Here is a 20,901-nt window from a genome sequence, read left to right on the forward strand (position 1 = left end):
TCGGAAGAATACACTTGTTGGAAGGACACCATTCCTTTCACCAGGCTCTCCAACCACCTGGACTTCTACTCAAGTAATGCATTTGAGCAAAGGCCTCCCAGCCGGGGTTGATTTCCTGCATCTCACAGGCGGCAATATATCCCTAAATGTTAACCCAAGAATTATGGGTTAACTGCCAGATGCCCAGGCCATACCCTCGAAGGATGGCCTTTATTGTGTCATGAAGGGGGAAATGGAGGCCGGCCAGAAACGCCGCTTCATAGCAGGCAAAATACCCGTTCGCATTGGGCTGCTTGTCTTCCCAAACAATAGTGCCCCTCTCAGGCGGCACGATTATTTTCCAATTCTTCCCAAGATGACGAATCTTAATGAAGTCCTCTAAGTTATTGGCCATGCTAGCCCTATCCTTGGCAGAAACGGCGATGAGGAAGGGGTCGCCTTTATTATTCCAATTAGGCCTCCCCTCCGCCTCACTATCAGCATCCGGCGTCAAGAGGCTGCTGCTACTGCCACTCTGCTCTGTACCAGATGAGGAGGCGGTCTCGTTGTCGCTGGCATCCCTTTCTTGGGTTTCCAGCTCGACCCTAGAAGGTGAGGCAACATCTTCGCTGCCTCCCTGATCCATACCCAATATCCTATCACTAGGAGTGCTTGGGGTGCCAGGCGGTGAGTCCCTTGTCACCTCCGCCTGATTAGGGTCAGGCGGCAACTCGCCAGAGTCTGCTTCTCTGTACTCTGGATTGAAGGCAGTCTTTTTTGTGCGAGCCATTGCGTCCTGCACAGAGACAGAGACGGTCGGTTTCGGAGATGAACAAGGAGACTCCCCGTACCTAGAGGCGGCACCCCCAGTCCTAGACTCAGCCGTACCAGGAGACCGGCTAACCTCTAAATTGTGGTGTGCCGTGTGTGTGATAGGTGAGGTCATTATTCTAAGGTATATACAGCCAAAAGATTCAAAAATAAAGAAACTCCAAAAAGACAAGGAACCAAGACGTTACCTTGAAATTGAAAAAGTTTGGAGAAAGGAGTCGAACGGCTGTTGACCAAAGATACTTAGATGGTATCACTTTGAGCAGACTGCAAATTGGCAAAAGAAGGGAAAATTAATCACCAATGTTGCCCAAAGATACCACAGGCGGGATAGGCCGGTTGTGGTAGATTTGCAGAAGCAACTAATCTGAAGATTTTATCAAAGATTGTCCAAAGACCCCACAGACGGTGTAAACCAAATGAGGCTCACTAGTGGACAACGCGCAAAAAGAATTGAACGAAACCAACACAAGGGGCCTGAAGGCCGGTTGCGTATCCGTTAAAATGAAAAGGCTGTTTGAAGGCACCTCAGGCGGTAAAGGACCAGTTAGGGGTTCCAACAAAACAGTTTTGGAGGGAATTGCTTGCTCACCCCCCAGACGGTGTGAGACCAGTTGAGGGAACAACAAAGCAGATCAAAAGAAAGTTTGATCAAAGATACCTCAGACGGTTTACACCAGCTGAGGGTCTATTGAATGCAACTCGCCAATGAGATTGCTTGAAGATAGCTCAGACGGTTTACACCGGTTGAGGACCAATCGAATGCAACTCACCAATGAGATTGCTTGTTTGATGCCCCAAACGGTGTAAACCGGCTGAGGGTCTATTGAATGCAACCCTTCAATGAGAGTGCCTGAAGATAACTCAGATGGTTTACACCGGCTGAGATTTTCAATAGATGCAATTTGTTATAAGATTGCCTAAAAAAGCTCCAAACGGCAAAAGCCGGTTGTAGCATAATAAAACATCCAACTAAAGAGGCCGATTAAGTCAGAAGGATACCTTAGTGAGACGGGCTACGTAACTCAAGCGGTATCCGGACATTTGGAAGTTGAAGGCTGTTTGCACGAGCAAGCAGGTGGGGTCAGGAGCTCTCACTTTTTCTCTCAAGAAATTTCTCTCAAAAATGGTAAATTGAGAAATGAAAGGAGGGAAATTCCTATTTATAGGAAATCTCAGAAGGTGAACCGTCACCTCCTCTTCCCCCCTTAATTTAAAATTTGAAAAAGAAGAGGGCAGGAGGCAAACTGTCGCCCTCCTGCCCGGTTGGCACGTGTCACAGGTGCCACGTGGCATAGCCACGTCCGCACCTGTGAGGGGAAAATTTTTAGGGCAACATTACCCTAGACACGTGGCCCAATAAGAGCCTGACACATGTCACCTCCCTATAGCACCATGGGCATCCAACCAATGGATGCCACGTGGCATTGTACCCCCAATGGGGGAGCAGATCCTCATCTGCTATAAATAGAGGACTCTACCTCATTTATTGGAATTCATAAATACACACTCCAAACCCGAGCAATATTAATTGCGGAATCTCCCGGAATCCGAGAGAACAACCAGTTTACTTTTCGCACGTAATCTCATCAGGAATCATACTAACTTGACCTTCGGAGGCGGAACTCCACCCAACCGGAGTTTCGTGGTTTTGCAGGTACAGAAGTCAGGCGTGCATCCCGGTGCTGTAACTCTCCCGTAGGACACCTCAAAAAACCCCGAAACAAGAAGTATGGATTGGAAGCTTGACCCAACTACGCACCTTGGATGGTTCTTTTGGCCTTAGCCCATCTACCTAGAGTTCTCAAATATAAACCTCTCTTTGACAAGTATGGGGATGTGGTCAAGAGGAATGGGTTGTGGAATGAAAAACACTATCATGAAGGGAAGTGGTTAGCAAGCATGTCTAGCCTTAAAAGACACTTGCACTATGTTAAACGTGACTATGAGCCTAGAAGAAGAATTGTGAGATTCCCCAAATGTTCAAAGACTGAAATCTTGAGAGAAGATGACCAAATGTACTACTTAAATGCCCAACTACCTTTTTCATACCGAAAAGATCCTCATGAATTTATGTCATCTAGTGATGAGTCCATACCACCTCTTGGTAGGAGCAAGAATTACACTTCTCCTAATCGTACTCCAAGTTATGAAACTCCAAAATGTCCAAGTCCAATAGTCCACTTTCATGTTGCAAAAAGGACAAAACTCGTACCCAAGTAATCTATCAAAAGTCACCAAGTCCAGAATATCATCCACTTTCACCAAAAGTTCAACCAAGGCCCAATGCTTCTTCAAATCAACCTCGTGGTAGTGCTAGCCCAGTTAAAAGCCCAAGGTAATTTTCCTTATGCAAGCCCGGATAATAATCTAAGTGAATCTGAGTCAAGTCAGGGCGTACTCCAAGCTATAGTGGCTATAACCCAACTTTCATGACTGACCCAAGTGATAGGGATAAGTCCAAGCAAGATGATCCTGACTATGATCCGGATGAAGATGACTATACTGAGAGTGTTGCTTGAATGGTTAAACTATGATTATGTTTATTTCTTTCAATAATTGCCTTAGATGGCAAAGTTTTACTTTTTCTTTGATATTTAATGAATGAAGTTCTTTTATTGAAATTTTCTCTATGTTACTAAGTGAATTAAATGCTTATGTGAGTAGAACTTATTTTTAATTTTCAAAGTATGATAATTATACCCAAGAAAAATGTCTGCAAGGATGAGAGACCAAAAGAGAAGTAAGAGCACTGGTTCCAAAGTAGGGAAGGTCCTTAGAAACCTAACCCATATCACTGAAAACATCACGAAAATGGTGAACAAGGGAAACCGAAATTCTAACCTTGACTCTTATAGTGAGGTTTTTAACAGAGTTGCTGTAGCCAAACCACCTGTTTACTTGGGAAAGGAAGACCCAGCAAGCATTGAAAACTGGATTAGAGAGTTTGATAAGCTGTTTGATTCAATCAATTGCCCAAGTGAGCTGAGGGTGAATGATGAGTGTCATTTATGGCACTCATATGGTAGCATTTTAGGACGTTTTACTTCTCTGTTACAGCTTTTCTCTTTAAATAATGCATTAGTTTCGTTCATTTATGCTTTGGTTTCGTCGTTTCCTTTATTTTGTGATTTCTTATAATTTAAGGGTATTTTCGTCTTTTCTACTTTACTCGCTTTACTTTCTTTTATTGTAGGTCTTGTTCGGGGCTCAGGATTTACTTTGGAAGATTCTCCAAGTCTTTTGGATGCTCGGGACAAGACCTCATATCATTTGGTTTGCTAGAGTTCAAGATACGAAGCAAGCTCCTACTCTTGGCATTAGCGCTCTCGTGCATCACCCTAATCACATGTCTTGGTTATGAACCTGCAAAAATGAAGAATTCAAAGTTGATCCCCTCATGAGCATCACGTGAGAGCATTAACCATGGAGATGCTTGGGCGCACAATTTAGGTGTGCAGCTGCTGCTAGCAAGCGCCGCGCCACGGCATTGAAGCACCGCGCTACTCCAATTTTCGCCGCGCCACGGCAAGCAGCAACGTGCCGCGGCATCAGCGCCGTGTCACGACAGTTCCAATGCGTGACGGCACGGAACATCGTGGCATGGCAGAGGGCACCGTGGCACGACAACCTCATTTTATGCCTGCTGCTCGTGAGTGCAAACCCTTGTGTGAGTGCGTGCAGACCCCCTTGTGCGTGCGCACCTCTGGGTGGTCGATCCTAGACTTCCTACTACTATATATACTTCTCTTCTTTCTATTTTTGGGGATGACATAATTCTAGTACATTTTTGAGATTTTCCATATTTAGTAGAGAGGAAAGTAGAGAGAGAAACACTTGGATATTAAATTTGTACTTCAATTTACTTCAATCAAGCTTGGATTTCCCCTTAATCAATGATAATTAGTGATATTTCTTCCCCTTAATTCTTCTCCTTTGGTTTGATCATTAGTTTTTGATGTTTGATAACTGTTTTGCTTGATTTAAATTCTTGATTAGTTGCTTAATCATTTGAATTTCTCTTTGATCTTGATTTTTTCTTTGCTTGGTTGAATATTATGATAATCATGATTAGCCTTGTTTTGTTTCTTGAATTCATGATGGTTAGTAGTTTAATGTTGATTTGGGGATTTTGATCAATAGATTGTTGTAATGAAATTGATTGATGAATTTATGCTTGTGTTTAGCATAAGAGGATTGATCAACCTTGAATTCTAAACTTGATTACATTGATAATCTTGATGACATGACCAGTTGATTTGAAATTGTTAATTTTCATCTTGTTTGATTTGTGATTCTACTAATTTGTCATTCATAGAGGAAACCTAGCTTGGCAATTAGTCTAGATAGCCTTTTGACACTTTGAATGCATTTATCATTAGTCCTTGCAACACTTGTTGGCTCAATTTACCCCAATTTAGCACCTCTATCATGAAAACATGTGAACCTAATCCCTAGCATCTTTGTTATTGATTTTACCCCTTTTATTTTCTTGCTTTAGTTAGTTTGCTTGACTACGCATTGATACACACTTTCAAAATAGCTTAACACATAGACTATAGTCATTGACCCTCCATTCCCCGTGGATCGACTTGGACTTGCCCCTATACTAGGAGTAGGTTTGGGTATAAAATTTGTTGACTTGGGAAGACTAGCCTAAAAACCCTAGTTTCACCCCATGTCGAATGGCATCGTTGCCAGGGAATGGTGTAGTTGTTTTCTATAGTTGTTGAGTCTATTTCATTTTATTTGAAAAACACAAAATGATTTTTTCCTTTTTGGCTACATTTGTAGTTGTGCTACTAATTGTTTCTTTTGAGATTGTATGCATAGAGCACGTGGACGTTCTCTTGTGCCATTTGATCCAGAAATAGAGAGGACAATTACTAAGATAAGAGTTGCTAGGAGTTCTTTGAGTTCTAGTCCTCTAAGTGAAGAAGAAACACAAGAATAAGAAGGAGTTAGGCATTCCAGGAGCCTATAGGTTTGAAAGTGGCATTCCACCACCCACCACACCCGCAAAAGATTTTGAAATCCGACTGGCAGTGATCACACTGATAGAAAGGCGGCAATTTAGTGGGGCCAAACATGAAAGCCCTCTAAACCACCTCAAAGAATATGAGAATTATGCAACACTATCAAGGTGAACGGAGTTTCACAAGAGTTCATTCGCTTAAAGTTCTTCCCCTTTTCTCTCATAAGGCGTGCCTTGGAATGGTTGGACAAAGAAGTCAAGCCAAACTCATTGAAGACATGGGACGAGGTTACTAAAGAATTTCTATCCCGGTTTTACTCTCAAAAGAAAACAACGGAGGCAAGAGTGAAAGGAATGGTGTCCTTCCAACAAGTGTATTATTCCGATAGAGGGTTCAGAATTATTACAGAGCTAATTCTTCAGTAAGGTCAAGTGATCGGAATGCCTAGGTGGAGGCCGCTTCCGATCAGTAATATCGAGGTACAATTGATATTACAGCTTAATCTTAACTGAACCTTTCGGGTCGAACCCAATCAAATCTCCGATCCGAGACGTCGAATTAATCCGAAAGGATTTAATGAGTCGACAGAGTTTTACGAATACAGACGTTGGAAATCGAGCCTAGGGCGTCGATACCGAGTGTCGCAAAATCACAAGCAACAAGTATGAGCGTAGCCGTAGCTAGGCTAGGCTAGCTCATAGCAAGCCTAGGCGCGCCATGTGTATGCTAGGCGCACCATGGTGTGCTAGGCACCATCGCAGCCTAGGCGCGCCCTGGCAGCCCATCGCAAGCTAGCAACATGCCAGCATGGGTGCTTGGGTGCGCATGGCAGCTATCGCTAGCCACACAGGCACCAGGCAACCCATAGCAACTAGTAGCATGCTAGCATGGTGCCTGGGTTCATATGGTGCCCTATCGCAGCGCACACCCCTTGCTAGGCACCATCGCAAGGCCTGGCACCATGCACAAGCACCATCGCAATGCCAGGGGCATGTGTGTGTGTGCGTGTGTGCCTCGCAGCCTCGCACACTAGTCTCGCACAGCAGCCGCACTAATGCGTGTGGGCTGGTGCGTGTGCGTGCAATGGCTGGCTAGGGTGCTAGGTAGCAGCACCACGCATGCATGTGCGTGTGCGTGGTGCATGGCGCATGGCTGGTGCGTGATGCGAAAAGCAAGGCTTGCACATATGCGACCAGCCAGTGCGTGTGGGCAGGAGGCGTGTGCGCATGATGCGAGGGTCAGTGCGGCCAGCATGCGTGGATCGCTAGCAGCACGCATGCTGGCTGTGCTAGCAATGCGATGCGAGAGAGTGTGCGTGGTGCGATAGGAAGTGCTAGGCTGCCAACAGCAGCAGCGCCTAGCACTGGCTAGCACCAGCGCCTAGCATGGATTAACACCATGCATGCAAGGCTGCTGGGCAGCACCATGCTAGTTGGCTGGGCTGGCCAGCTCCATGCTAGCTGGCGTGCTAGCTGGCAGCAGCCCAGCACTCCATGAAGTGGCGGTTTAGGTGAAGGGTGGGGACCAAGCTTGGGCAAGGCTTTGAGGAGCAAGGCAATGGTCCCCCCCACCCATTCATGGTCCTCACCTAACCTTCTATCTCTATTTGACACTTGTTGCATTGTGATTAGTTTTGTTTAATAATTTATTTTAGAAATAAATTAATTAGCAAAAATACATTCTCCCACATTGGTGGAGGATGAAAAATCAAGGGGTCATTTCCCTATAAATACCAAGCTTGGTATTGGGATTTGATACAACCTTGAGTGGAATTAAAAAGGCAACTCTTGAAAAGAGTAAACCTTTGATTCGTAAAACTCATAGTTATTTTGTCCGGGTCTTGACTAACCTTCAAGACTTAGGACGCTCGGGTCGGGTCGAGGGTACGATCCGTCAGAGATCTCGTCTTTTCGGGATTTTGAAGTAAGAGCTCTTTGGGAGCGAAGCACGCGTCAAAGGTATAATTCTTGTCCTTAATCTTGTTTGATTAAGTTTATTATGCTTGTTTAATTGCTTTAATTAAGGGGCGGGTCTTGGTGGGTTTCCTTCCGCGTAGTGTCGGGTCACTACGAAACCCTACAGCGGTATCGGAGCCACGCTCCTTTTAATTTTTGCAATTATTGTTTAATTAAGGTGTTTTAAAGAATTTATTTTTCTGGTTCATGTTCATCTAATTAGATTAGATGCTCGTTTTAATTATTTTTAAAACTCGATTTTATTTTTGATTTGGATGTCGAACCCAGATTTTGGCTCAAAAATAGTGATTTTTGGGTGGAATCGACATTCAGGAACTGTTTCAACCCTTCAAGGATTGTCCAGAAGCTAAATTCGAACCAGAAACCCAATTTTTCTGGGGTTTTTCGTTTTTTAACGAAAGTTTTAATTCTTTTTAAGCCTTGATTAATGCAAGCATTACAAGGTTAGATTAAATGCACATTTGCATCACTAATCTACTGGTTTTAAAATATCCTTGAGCATAATAATGGAGTGTTTATTAGTGCTTAAGTTGATATACCATGTAATCACATAAACTTATTTTTCACAATTTTGCAAATAAATTGCAATAAGGTGTGAAAACTTGTTGTGATTTTGTATTTTAAGTTCCCAAGTGATGTTAAATTTCTAATCTTTAAGTGTTTAAATGATTGGAACCCTAACCCTAAATTCCATGTTGAACAAAGTTTGGATTTTTTTTCATATTTTGGTTGATTAAAATCCATTAAGTTCAATTACTTGTGAGTAAAATTTGATTAATCTTCATATTGGAAGATGTAATCTTGGTATTTTACACAAGTATGCAAGTTGGAAAATTTTTATCATTGGATGGTTAATTTATTTTTCCAACTCCCTTTTGTTAAATCCATTATTAATTTGCATATTGGCAAGATTAATTTTGGACATAGCTCATTTTATTTTAAGCATAAAGTTTGACCTAATTTTGTTCAAAATTGAAAATTTTGGATAAATTTAGGCTTGTGCACCAATTAAAATAAAATTTGTTTAAGTTAGACTTAATGGTTGTTTTATTTTATTTTCCCTAAAATTAATTCTAAAATATAATTTGGAATTAATTCATGTCACACGTAAATCGGGATTTAAATCCCGAGTCATAGCAAGCAAATCAAGGCAACACACCCAAGTGCCACCAAGGCTAGCCGGGCTGCCTAGCAGCCCACATGTGGCTGCCTGTGGTGCGCACAAGGGCGAGCCTTGAATGCTGCTATGCGCTATGTGTGTGGCTGGGATGCATGGCTGGGGTGCATGGGGTGGTTGGGCTGGCTTGCGAAGCATGCTACTTGGCAGCAGGGCAGCAAGCATCAGCCAGCGCACCACAAGCATCAAGATGCGCCTGCCCAGCAGGCCAGATGCTTGCAGGCCACAGCGTGCTAGCAAGCATGCGAAGCATGCTAGCAAGCAGCTGGGCTTGAGGCACTGCTTGCTAGGCGCAGCAGGCCTCACCCACGCACCATGGCGCGATGCCATGGGCTGCCTAGCAGCCATGGTGCGCACCCACCAAGGGATTTGTTGGGTGATTTTGCTTAACGTTGAGCTATGATTTTGCGATTTTTCCCGTATTAATAATTTTAATTAATTATTTTAACGAGGCTAAAAACCTCGATTTTCGATTTTGCAAAATTTTGACAAAGTATGGGTTATGCCGACTTAATTAATCGGATTAATTAAGTACGGATGCGGAATTTAGTGGGAGCTTAATTAAATGCGTTAGCATTTTGCGTTTAGAAATAATGGATTAAACCACTTTGACTAGTTTTAATTAGGCGCGTTAATTGGATTAACGACCTAAGTTAGTTACTAGTTTTGCGTGTTTAATTATGTATTTCGTAAAATTGCATGGGCCGTTCACAAATAGTGAACGGGTGAATGAAAGATTTCTTTCAAAACAGGGTCTATGAAAATGGCAACTAGTGGGGCCCGACTAGGATAGAAAATACGGACTGCGTTCCGTTATGTATTTTTGTAAATCTAAATACGGTCTGCGAACCGTTAAGTATTTTTGTATTATTTAGATTAATCTTAGTCGTTCTAGCTAGCTTCTTTTATTTCTCTTTGGCCAAGATGTCTCAAGACGGCGTTTAGAGGAAGACGAGCCAAGATGAAGACCCATGGATATTGAAGATTTCAAGGGGTCATGCTAGTTGCCAAATGCCTCTATTTTATGCCTTATATATTGTTATTATATATGTTTGCTAGATGCAAGTCTAGGATTTCTATGATGTTGCGATGATTAGTTAAGTTCACTTAAATAACCAATATAGAAACCCTAGGTCCCTTAATAATATTGAGCTAAAATTTTCCATTCCAAGAACAACACTTACCGAACTAATGCGCGTACGTGATGGATTACGCCAAAGCGAGGCATCACTACTTCCCTAGGAACGTAAGGTATACTAGGTATACAAGTTGTCTTGGTTAAGCTCAACAATATCAATAAGGAGTCCTTAGATGTCGTGGCAAAAGAGATAAAATGTCAAGTATGCATTAGATGCGACATTTTATCAAACCGAGAGTAGCTTGGAGCTATTAGCAATTGAGTTGCTTACCTTAAGATATTTAATGGTTATGACAAGCCAAAGCATGCTTATCCATTTCTTGATCTTTGGGATCTCGGAATCATTTTATTCTCGCCCATAAGGGACAATCTTAAAATGCGTGGATAAAATGTTCAATAAGTGTGAGTAAGTGCATGAACGCTTTAAATTTCAACTTATTGATGTATGAATGGTTTTTCACTTCAAATTCTTTCAATTGTAGAAATCATGTCTGCAAGTAACACAAACAACAACCAATTCTCTTTGCGCTCAATTCTCGACAAGGAGAAGTTGAGCGGGCCAAACTTTCTTGATTGGGAAAGAAATCTCCGCATTGTACTAATGCAGGAGCAAAAGGAATACGTCCTTGATCAGGAAATGCCCGACGCTCCCAATGAGGAGGTCACTCAGGCAGCCTTTAACCGATGGCATAGTGCCAATCGGGATGTCAAATGCATCATGCTGGCCACAATGTCTCCGGACCTTCAAAAGACTTTCTTTGAAAAGGAGACAGCTTTTGAGATCATTTCTGAGCTTCAGAATATGTTCCAAGAGCAGGCCCGAACTGAAAGGTTCGAAACCCACAAGCTGATCCTTGAGAGAAAGCTCAAGAAAGGAGAGCTAGTCAGCCCGCATGTTATCAAAATGATTGAATTATTTGAAAACATGGAAAGGCTTGATGCTGGGTATTCAACTGAAATGGCAGTTGACATCATTCTCCACTCCCTTCATAAAGGCTATGATCAGTTCAAGATGAACTATAACATGCATAGTATGGAGAAAACCCTCACCGAGCTTCATGGTATGTTGAAGCAAGCCGAGCAAACCCTCAAGGATGAGGGCAAGCATGACATGCTCATGGTGAGGAAGGGCAAACCGTTCAAACGCGCGGGCAAAAAGAGAGCTTTAAAGGGAAGAAGAAGAAATTCCCGCCTAAGTCAAAGTTTGCCAAGGGCAACAAGGACAAGAAGGCAGCTTCTTCTAAGTCTGATTCCGAATGTTTCTACTGCAAGAAGAAGGGACATTGGAAAAAGGACTGCCTCAAATTCAAGGAAGATAAGAAGAACGACAACGTTGCTTCTTCATCAGGTATTTTCGTTATAGACTTAAACTTCGCTAGCAAAACATCATGGGTATTAGATACCGGATGTGGCTCACACCTTTGTTCCAATGCTCAGGGGCTAAGGATAAGTAGGAGGCTAGAGAAGGGAGAGGTCGAGCTTCGGGTCGGCAACGGAGCAAGGATGTCTGCCATCTCCGTTGGAACTCTCAGTTTGTCTTTGCCCACTGGGCTTGTTCTAGAACTTGAAAATTGTTATCATGTTCCTAGAGTGACCAAAAACATTATTTCAATATCGGCGTTGGACGCCAAAGGATTCGAATTTCGAATCAAAAACAATAGTTGTTTTATATATTTTGATAATGTTTTATATGGAAAGGCACATTCAGAAAATGGTCTTTATGTGTTGTCACTAGACAAACAGGTCTATAAAATCGAGAATACTGCCAAAAGGGCTAAGATCATCGAGTCGAATCAAACCTACTTGTGCATTGTCGTCTTGGCCACATTAACATCAAACGCATCAAGAAACTTCTTCAAGAAGGTGTTCTTGACTCATTCGACTTAGAGTCGTTTGAAAATTGCGAAGGATGCTTATTAGGCAAGATGATCAAACAGCCATTCTCCAAGTTGGGAGAAAGGGCAAGTGACTTATTAGGTCTAATACACACGGATGTATGTGGACCTATGAGCACACCCGCAAGGCAAGGTTACCGATATTTCATCACCTTCATCGACGATTATAGTAGATATGGCTATATCTACTTAATGTCAAATAAATCTGAATCCTTTGAAAAGTTCAAAGAATTTCAGATAGAGGTTGAAAATCAACTTGGCAAGAAAATTAAAGCACTTCGATCGAATCGAGGTGGCGAATATTTGAGCCATGACTTCGACGATCACTTGAAAGAATGTGGCATTCTTTCAGAGTTGACACCTCTCAGAACTCCTCAATGGAACGGAGTGTCCGAACGGAGGAATCGGACCTTGTTAGACATGGTTCGGTCAATGATGGGTCTTAGTGAACTCCCTATCTCGTTCTGGGAACATGCGCTACAAACAACACCAATAACACTGAATAGAGCTCCGTCAAAAGCTGTTGAAAAGACTCCATATGAATTATGGACTAAGCAACCTCCCAGGTTGTCTTTTCTCAAGATTTGGGGATGCGAAGCATATGTCAAGCGATTAATTTCGGACAAACTTCACCCCAAATCGGATAAGTGTTTCTTTGTGGGATATCCAAAAGAAACCAAAGGGTATTACTTCTACAATAAATCCGAGAACAAAGTGTTTGTTGCTCATGATGGTGTCTTTTTGGAGAAGGATCACCTTTCCAAAATGACAAGTGGGAGGAAAATCGAACTCGACGAAGTTCGAGAGGACGAGCAACAATGTCAACCTGACAAAACTGATAATCTAGATACTTTGGAAGCATCTGAGAAGATTGGTCAGAGTCAAACAGACAATGTAAATGCTCAACCAATTACCCTACGTAGGTCGCAACGGCAAAGATCTCAACCAGACAGATACCTCGGTATCGTCTTAACTGATGATCTGGACATCCTAGTTATGGATGGTGATGAGCCGGTGACTTACAAGCAAGCTATGACGAGCCCCGACTCTGAAAAATGGCAAGAGGCCATGAAATCTGAGATGGACTCCATGTCTGAAAATCAAGTTTGGGACTTGGTGAATTTGCCCGAGGGTTATACACCCATTGGTTGCAAATGGATCTTCAAAGTGAAGACAGACAAAGATGGAAATGTATCGATGTACAAAGCTAGACTGGTGGAAAAAGGTTATAGACAAGTCCACGGGATTGTCTATGACGAAACTTTTCACCAGTTGCAATGCTAAAGTCCGTCCGGATCATCCTAGCGATTGCTGCATATTACGACTACGAAATATGGCAAATGGATGTCAAAACCGCCTTCCTTAATGGGATTTTGGAAGAAACTGTGTATATGACACAGCCAGAAGGTTTTGTCGATCCAGGCAACGCTGGAAAGGTTTGCAAGTTGAAAAAGTCCATTTAGGGATTAAAGCAAGCCAACAGGAGTTGGAATCTGCGATTTGATGAAGCCATCAGCAAGTTTGGTTTTATCAAGAATCCAGATGAGTCTTGTGTATACAAGAAGGTCAGTGGGAGTTATATTGCATTCCTACTCCTGTATGTCGATGACATACTGCTCATTGAAAACAACACAAAATTGTTGGAGTCCGTAAAGGGCTGGTTGGGAAAGTGCTTTTCAATGAAGGACTTAGGAGAGGAACAATACATATTGGGCATCAAGATCTACAGGGATAGATCTAAGAGGATGATTTGATTAAGCCAGAGTACTTACATTGATAAGGTACTGGCTCGATTCAATATGGAAAATGCCAAAAGAGGGCATTTACCCATGTCCCATGGCATAACTCTCAGCAAGAAACAGTGTCCGCAGACACATGTTGAGCGAGAAAGAATGAATCAGATCCCATATGCTTCGCTAATCGGATCGATCATGTATGCCATGATATGTACAAGGCCAGATGTATCGTATGCCCTGAGTGCAACAAGTCGATACCAATCGAATCCAGGAGAGGCGCATTGGACTGCGGCCAAAAACATCCTTATGTACCTGAAAAGGAACAAGGATAAATTCCTGGTGTATGGAGGCCACAAAGAACTGGTTGTTGAAGGTTACACCGAAGCTAGTTTCCAGACTGACAGAGACGACTTCAAGTCACAGTCGGGGTATATATTCTGTCTGAATGGAGGAGCGTTCAGCGGGAAGAGTGCTAAGCAGAGCACCACTACAGACTCTACAACTGAAGCCGAGTACTTGGCCGCTTCGGAAGCAGCCAAGGAAGTTGTTTGGATCCGCAAGTTCATTAGTGAACTTGGTGGTGTACCCTCTATCAAGGGGCCGATATATCTCTATTGTGATAATAATGGAGCTATCGCTCAGGCCAGGGAGCCGAGAGAACACCAGAAGGTCAAACACGTGCAAAGGCGATTTCACATGATAAGGGAATGGAAATCCGAAGGTGAAATCAGAATTTGTAAGATCGGCACGGATGATAATGTAGCCGATCCTTTGACTAAACCTTTTCCTCAAGTGAAACACAACAAACACGTTGAGGCAATGGGAATCAAGCACATAGGAGAATGGCTTTGATATTCCATGTACAAGTGTTTTAATTAAACAGGGTTGATTTAATGTAAGACACTGTACTAAAACCATTCATTAATGAAGTAATTAATTTTGTGCAAAATTATCATTCACTCCATTACTATTTAATTGTGGTTTAGAATTAAATAATGAGTCCATTCGATTTACGGAAATATTCAAAACAGGGTATCAAGACCATGTCTTGGATAAAGAAACACCTGTTAAGTTAACATTGAATATTAAATCGAAAAGTATCCCTAATCGAGGTCACCTAACAGATAGACAATTGATGACCGCCATAGATTAGTGTGTATTATGATTTACAGCACCGTTTGTTATGCTGCGAGGACGTTACAGTCATAAATCATTTGCACAGGTACAGTTTAGAACTGTACTGGATAAGACCTATGAGAGTACTTTAAGAAAATTTAAATTTTTTCATAAGTACATTTCTCTTTATGGCTATCGGAACTTATTTCCTCAAACCATGAGTACTGTGAAGTTTTCTTGTTTGAGTACTAGGCTCTTTGATGTTTCCAAACGTCTGCCGTAACTGGGGATCATAACGGGAACACTCGGGAGTTTATGTTCTCTTAGTAAGAAGAACTTACAATACAAGACTGGGATTGTCCCCTACTAACAATAGGGAAAATATTTTGTTATTTAAAAGGCCGCTCGAAGAGTGAGACTGTAAAATGCATGGCCATGCTCAGATGGATTTTAGAAATCATCTCCTTATTCACAGTCGAACTCGGAGATCGAGAAACACTTCTGAACGTAATAAGGATGACAAAGAATCTTACCTTACAGTTCACGAAGAAACATTAAGTGACAAAGGAAATGAGCTATACACAATATGCACACTTGTCCGGAAGGACAAGTGGGAGATTGAAAGGAATGGTGTCCTTCCAACAAGTGTATTATTCCGATAGAGGGTTCAGAATTATTACAGAGCTAATTCTTCAGTAAGGTCAAGTGATCGGAATGCCTAGGTGGAGGCCGCTTCCGATCAGTAATATCGAGGTACAATTGATATTACAGCTTAATCTTAACTGAACCCTTCGGGTCGAACCCAATCGAATCTCCGATCCGAGACGTCGAATTAGTCCGAAAAGATTTAATGAGTCGACAGAGTTTTACAAATACAGACGTCGGAAATCAAGACTAGGGCGTCGATACCGAGCGTCGTAAAATCACAAGCAACAAGTATGAGCGTAGCCGTAGCTAGGCTAGGCTAGCTCATAGCAAGCCTAGGCGCGCATAGTGTGTGCTAGGCGCACCATGGTGTGCTAAGCACCATAGTAGCCTAGGCGCGCCCTGGCAGCCCATCGCAAGCTAGCAACATGCTAGCATGAGTGCCTGGGTGCGCATGGCAGCTATCGCAAGCCACACAGGCACCAGGCAGCCCATAGCAGCTAGCAGCATGCTAGCGTGGTGCCTGGGTGCATATGGTGCCCTATCGCAGCGCACAGCCCTTGCTAGGCACCATCGCAAGGCCTGGCAACATGCACAAGCACCATCGCAATGCTAGGGGCATGTGTGTGTGCGTGTGTGCCTTGCAGCCTCGCACACTAGTCTCGCACAACAGCCGCACTGATGCGTGTGGGCTGGTGCGTGTGCGTGCAATGGCTGGCTAGGGTGCTAGGTAGCAGCACCACGCATGCATGTGCGTGTGCGTGGTGCATGGCGCATGGCTGGTGCGTGATGCGAGGTGCAAGGCTTGCACATATGCGACCAGCCAGTGCGTGTGAGCAGGAGGCGTGTGCGCATGATGCGAGGGTCAGTGCGACCAGCATGCGTGGCTCGCTAGCAGCACGCATGCTGGCTGTGCTAGCAATGCAGTGCGAGAGAGTGTGCGTGGTGCGATAGGCAGTGCTAGGCTGCCAGCAGCAGCAGCGCCTAGCACTGGCCAGCACCAGCGCCTAGCAAGGCCTAGCACCAGGCATGCGAGGCTGCTAGGCAGCACCATGCTAGCTGGCTAGCCAGCACCATGCTAGCTGGCGTGCTAGCTGGCAGCAGCCCAGCACTCCATGAAGTGGCGTTTTAGGTGAAGGGTGGGGACCAAGCTTGGGCAAGGCCTTGAGGAGCAAGGCATTGTGATTAGTTTTGTTTAATAATTTATTTCAGAAATAAATTAATTAGCAAAAATACATTCTCCCACATTAGTGGAGGATGAAAAATCAAGGGGTCATTTCCCTATAAATACCAAGCTTGGTATTGGGATTTGATACAACCTTGAGTGGAATTAAAAAGGCAACTCTTAAAAAGAGTAAACCTTTGACTCGTAAAACTCATAGTTATTTTGTCCGGGTCTTGACTAACCTTCAAGACTTAGGACGCTCGGGTCGGGTCGAGGGTACGATCCGTCGGAGATCTCGTCTTTTCGGGATTTTGAAGTAAGAGCTCTTTGGGAGCGAAGCACGCGTCAAAGGTATAATTCTTGTCCTTAATCTTGTTTGATTAAGTTTATTATGCTTGTTTAATTGCTTTAATTAAGGGGCGGGTCTTGGTGGGTTTCCTTCCGCGTAGTGTCGGGTCACTACGAAACCCTACAAAGAGCACTTATCCAAAGTTTCAAGCAAAGGTCTAATGAAAGCCTCTATGAAGCTTGGGAAAGGTACAAAGAGTATCAAAGGGAGTGTCCTCACCACCGAATTCCTACCTACCAAGTCATTCAAATCTTTTATGGTGGCCTAAGTCCTCAAGGGAAGTCATGTCTTGATGTTGGAGCCGGGGGCCCCATTATGAATAGAACGGAGGAAGAAGTTGTGGACATCATTGAAGATGTAGTGAGGCACTACATGGATTGGCAAGATGGTGAGAGGGAGACAACAAGCAAGAGTAGCTCCTCGGTGTTCTCCGTTGATCATCTAAATGCCATCAACGATTAATCTTCATATAAATATCAAGTTTAGGGAAAGAGATGTCATCAATCAAAGCTAAATTAGAGAATTCTACCTCCCAAGCTCCAAATCTTCCCTCCCAATTTAAGGGGAGAGGTACATCTTCTAACTCTACTCCTCTTTCTTCTTCTAATAACATGCCTAGTGGATGCTTGTTTTATGATGTGTGTGGTTCATTTGAGCATGATTCTTCTATGTGCCTTCATTCATTTGTGGATGGATGTGATGATTTTGATGTTAAGGTGAATGAGAATGTGAACTTTGTGTCTAACAATAAAGGATCAAGGTTTGATAATACAGAGGCCAAGGGAATAGGAATTATCACAACCAAGGCAATTTTGACAACTATAACCAAGGTGGTGGTTATAGGAACTAAGGAAACCAAGGTTTCCGAGGTAACTACAACAACCAAGGTTATAATAGCCAAAATCAAAACCATAAGGTTATGGTAACCATAATCAAGGTTATGGCAAAAATCAAAATAGGGGTGATGGGAACAATCAAAATAGGGGAAAATTTCAAAACAATGCTCAAAGGGGTCCCCCACCTGGTTTTGTTTCAAAGACCCAAGGTCAAGGTGATAATTCTTATGCTCAACCCTCCTCTTCTTCTTCTAGGTCTAATTTAGAAGAGATAATTAAAAATCAAACTAAGATTTTGAACACATTCATGGCGATTAGTGATAAGAAATTCAATGAAATAATGACCCATAATAAGATGTTAGAGACCCAAATCACTCGACTAGCCAAAACTTTGAAAGAGAGTGCTAGCCCTTCTTCTCTACCCTCCCAAGGTCTTGACCCCAAGAAACCGGTATATTATATCACCACTAGAAGTGGAAAAGTGCTAGAGGAGAGAGTTTCTAAGAGGAGTCAAGAGAAGGAGAAGGTGAGTGAGTCATTTGATGAGGATGAGAATGATGTGTCTAGCAAGAAGAGTGAGAGTTCTAATGAGAAGGCCAAGGAGAAAGAGAGAGTGCAAGATGAGGTTATCAAACCCAAATTTCCCTACCCCCAAAAATTCATAAGGCACAAATTGGAAGAACAATTCGGGAAATAAATCGAGAAGCTTAAGCAACTTCATCTTTCTATTCCTTTCACCTATTCTTTGTAACAAATGCCAAAATATTCTAAGTTCCTTAAGGACATTTTGAGTGGAAAGAGAGAATGCAATGTGGTTGATTCGGTGAGTGTTGGGGAATGTTGTAGTGCTCTTATCCATAATGACTTACCCCCTATGATGGAAGACCCGGGGAATTTCTCCATCCCTTGCAGTATCAATGGAAAATTGTTCCAAAACGCTCTTTGTAATTTGGGTGCTTGTGTTAGCATCATGCCATACTCCGTTTTCAAGAAGCTTAAGCTAGGAGAACTACTTCCTACCAACATGAGAGGAACAAATTTCTCCATCCCTTCGCTAGCAGCACGCATGCTGGCTGTGCTAGCAATGCAATGCGAGAGAGTGTGCGTGGTGCGATAGGCAGTGCTAGGCTGCCAGCATCAGCAGCGCCTAGCACTGGCCAGCACCAGCGCCTAGCAAGGCCTAGCACCACGCATGCGAGGCTGCTGGGCAGCACCATGCTAGCTGGCTTGGCTTGCCAGCACCATGCTAGCTGGCGTGCTAGCTGGCAGCAGCCCAGCACTCCATGAAGTGGCGGTTTAGGTGAAGGGTGGGGACCAAGCTTGGGCAAGGCCTTGAGGAGCAAGGCAATGGTCCCCCCCACCCATTCATGGTCCTCACCTAACCTTCTCTCTCTATTTGACACTTGTTGCATTGTGATTAGTATTGTTTAATAATTTATTTTAGAAATAAATTAATTAGCAAAATACATTCTCCCACATTGGTGGAGGATGAAAAATCAAGGGGTCATTTCCCTAAAAATACCAAGCTTGGTATTGGGATTTGATACAACCTTGAGTGGAATTAAAAAGGCAACTCTTAAAAAGAGTAAACCTTTGATTCGTAAAACTCATAGTTATTTTGTCCGGGTCTTGACTAACCTTCAAGACTTAGGACGCTCGGGTCGGGTCGAGGGTACGATCTGTCGGAGATCTCGTCTTTTCGGGATTTTGAAGTAAGAGCACTTTGGGAGCGAAGCACGCGTCAAAGGTATAATTCTTGTCCTTAATCTTGTTTGATTAAGTTTATTATGCTTGTTTAATTGCTTTAATTAAGGGGCGGGTCTTGGTGGGTTTCCTTCCGCGTAGTGTCGGGTCACTACAAAACCTTACAGCGGTATCAGAGCCACGCTCCTTTTAATTTTTGCAATTATTGTTTAATTAAGGTATTTTAAAGAATTTATTTTCATGGTTCATGTTCATCTAATTAGATTAGATGCTCATTTTAATTATTTTTAAAACTCGATTTTATTTTCGATTTGGATGTCGAACCCAGATTTTGGCTCAAAAATAGTGATTTTTGGGTGGAATCGACATTCTGGAACTGTTTTAACCCTTCAAGGATTGTCCAGAAGCTAAATTCGAACAAGAAACCCAATTTTTCTGGGGTTTTTCGTTTTTCAACGAAAGTTTTAATTCTTTTTAAGTCTTGATTAATGCAAGCATTACAAGGTTAGATTGAATGCACATTTGCATCACTAATCTACTGGTTTTAAAATAACCTTGAGCATAATAATGGAGTGTTTATTAGTGCTTAAGTTGATATACCATGTAATCACATAAACTTATTTTTCACAATTTTGCAAATAAATTGCAATAAGGTGTGAAAACTTGTTGTGATTTTGTATTTTAAGTTCCCAAGTAATGTTAAAGGTCTAATCTTTAAGTGTTTAAATGATAGGAACCCTAACCCTAAATTCCATGTTGAACAAAGTTTGGATTTTTTTTCATATTTTGGTTGATTAAAATCCATTAAGTTCAATTACTTGTGAGTAAAATTTAATTAATCTTCATATTGGAAGATGTAATCTTGGTATTTTACACAAGTATGCAAGTTGGAAAATTTTTATCATTGGATGGTTAATTTATTTTTCCAACTCCCTTTTGTCAAATCCATTATTTATTTGCATATTGGCAAGATTAATTTTGGACATAGCTCATTTTATTTTAAGCATAAAGTTTGACCTAATTTTGTTCAAAATTGAAATTTTTGGATAAATTTAGGCTTGTGCACCAATTAAAATAAAATTTGTTTAAGTTAGACTTAATGGTTGTTTTATTTTATCTTCCCTAAAATTAATTCTAAAATATAATTTGGAATTAATTCATGTCACACGTAAATCGGGATTAAAATCCCGAGTCATAGCAAGCAAATCAAGCCAACACACCCAAGTGCCACCAAGGCTAGCCAGGCTGCCTAGCAGCCCACATGTGGCTGCATGTGGTGCGCACAAGGGCGAGCCTTGAATGCTGCTATGCGCTATGTGTGTGGCTGGGATGCATGGCTGGGGTGCGTGGGGTGGCTGGGCTGGCTTGCGAAGCATGC

Source organism: Chenopodium quinoa, unplaced genomic scaffold (genome assembly GCF_001683475.1).
Source record: "Chenopodium quinoa cultivar QQ74 unplaced genomic scaffold, ASM168347v1, whole genome shotgun sequence".
In the NCBI taxonomy this organism is placed as follows: domain Eukaryota; kingdom Viridiplantae; phylum Streptophyta; class Magnoliopsida; order Caryophyllales; family Amaranthaceae; genus Chenopodium; species Chenopodium quinoa.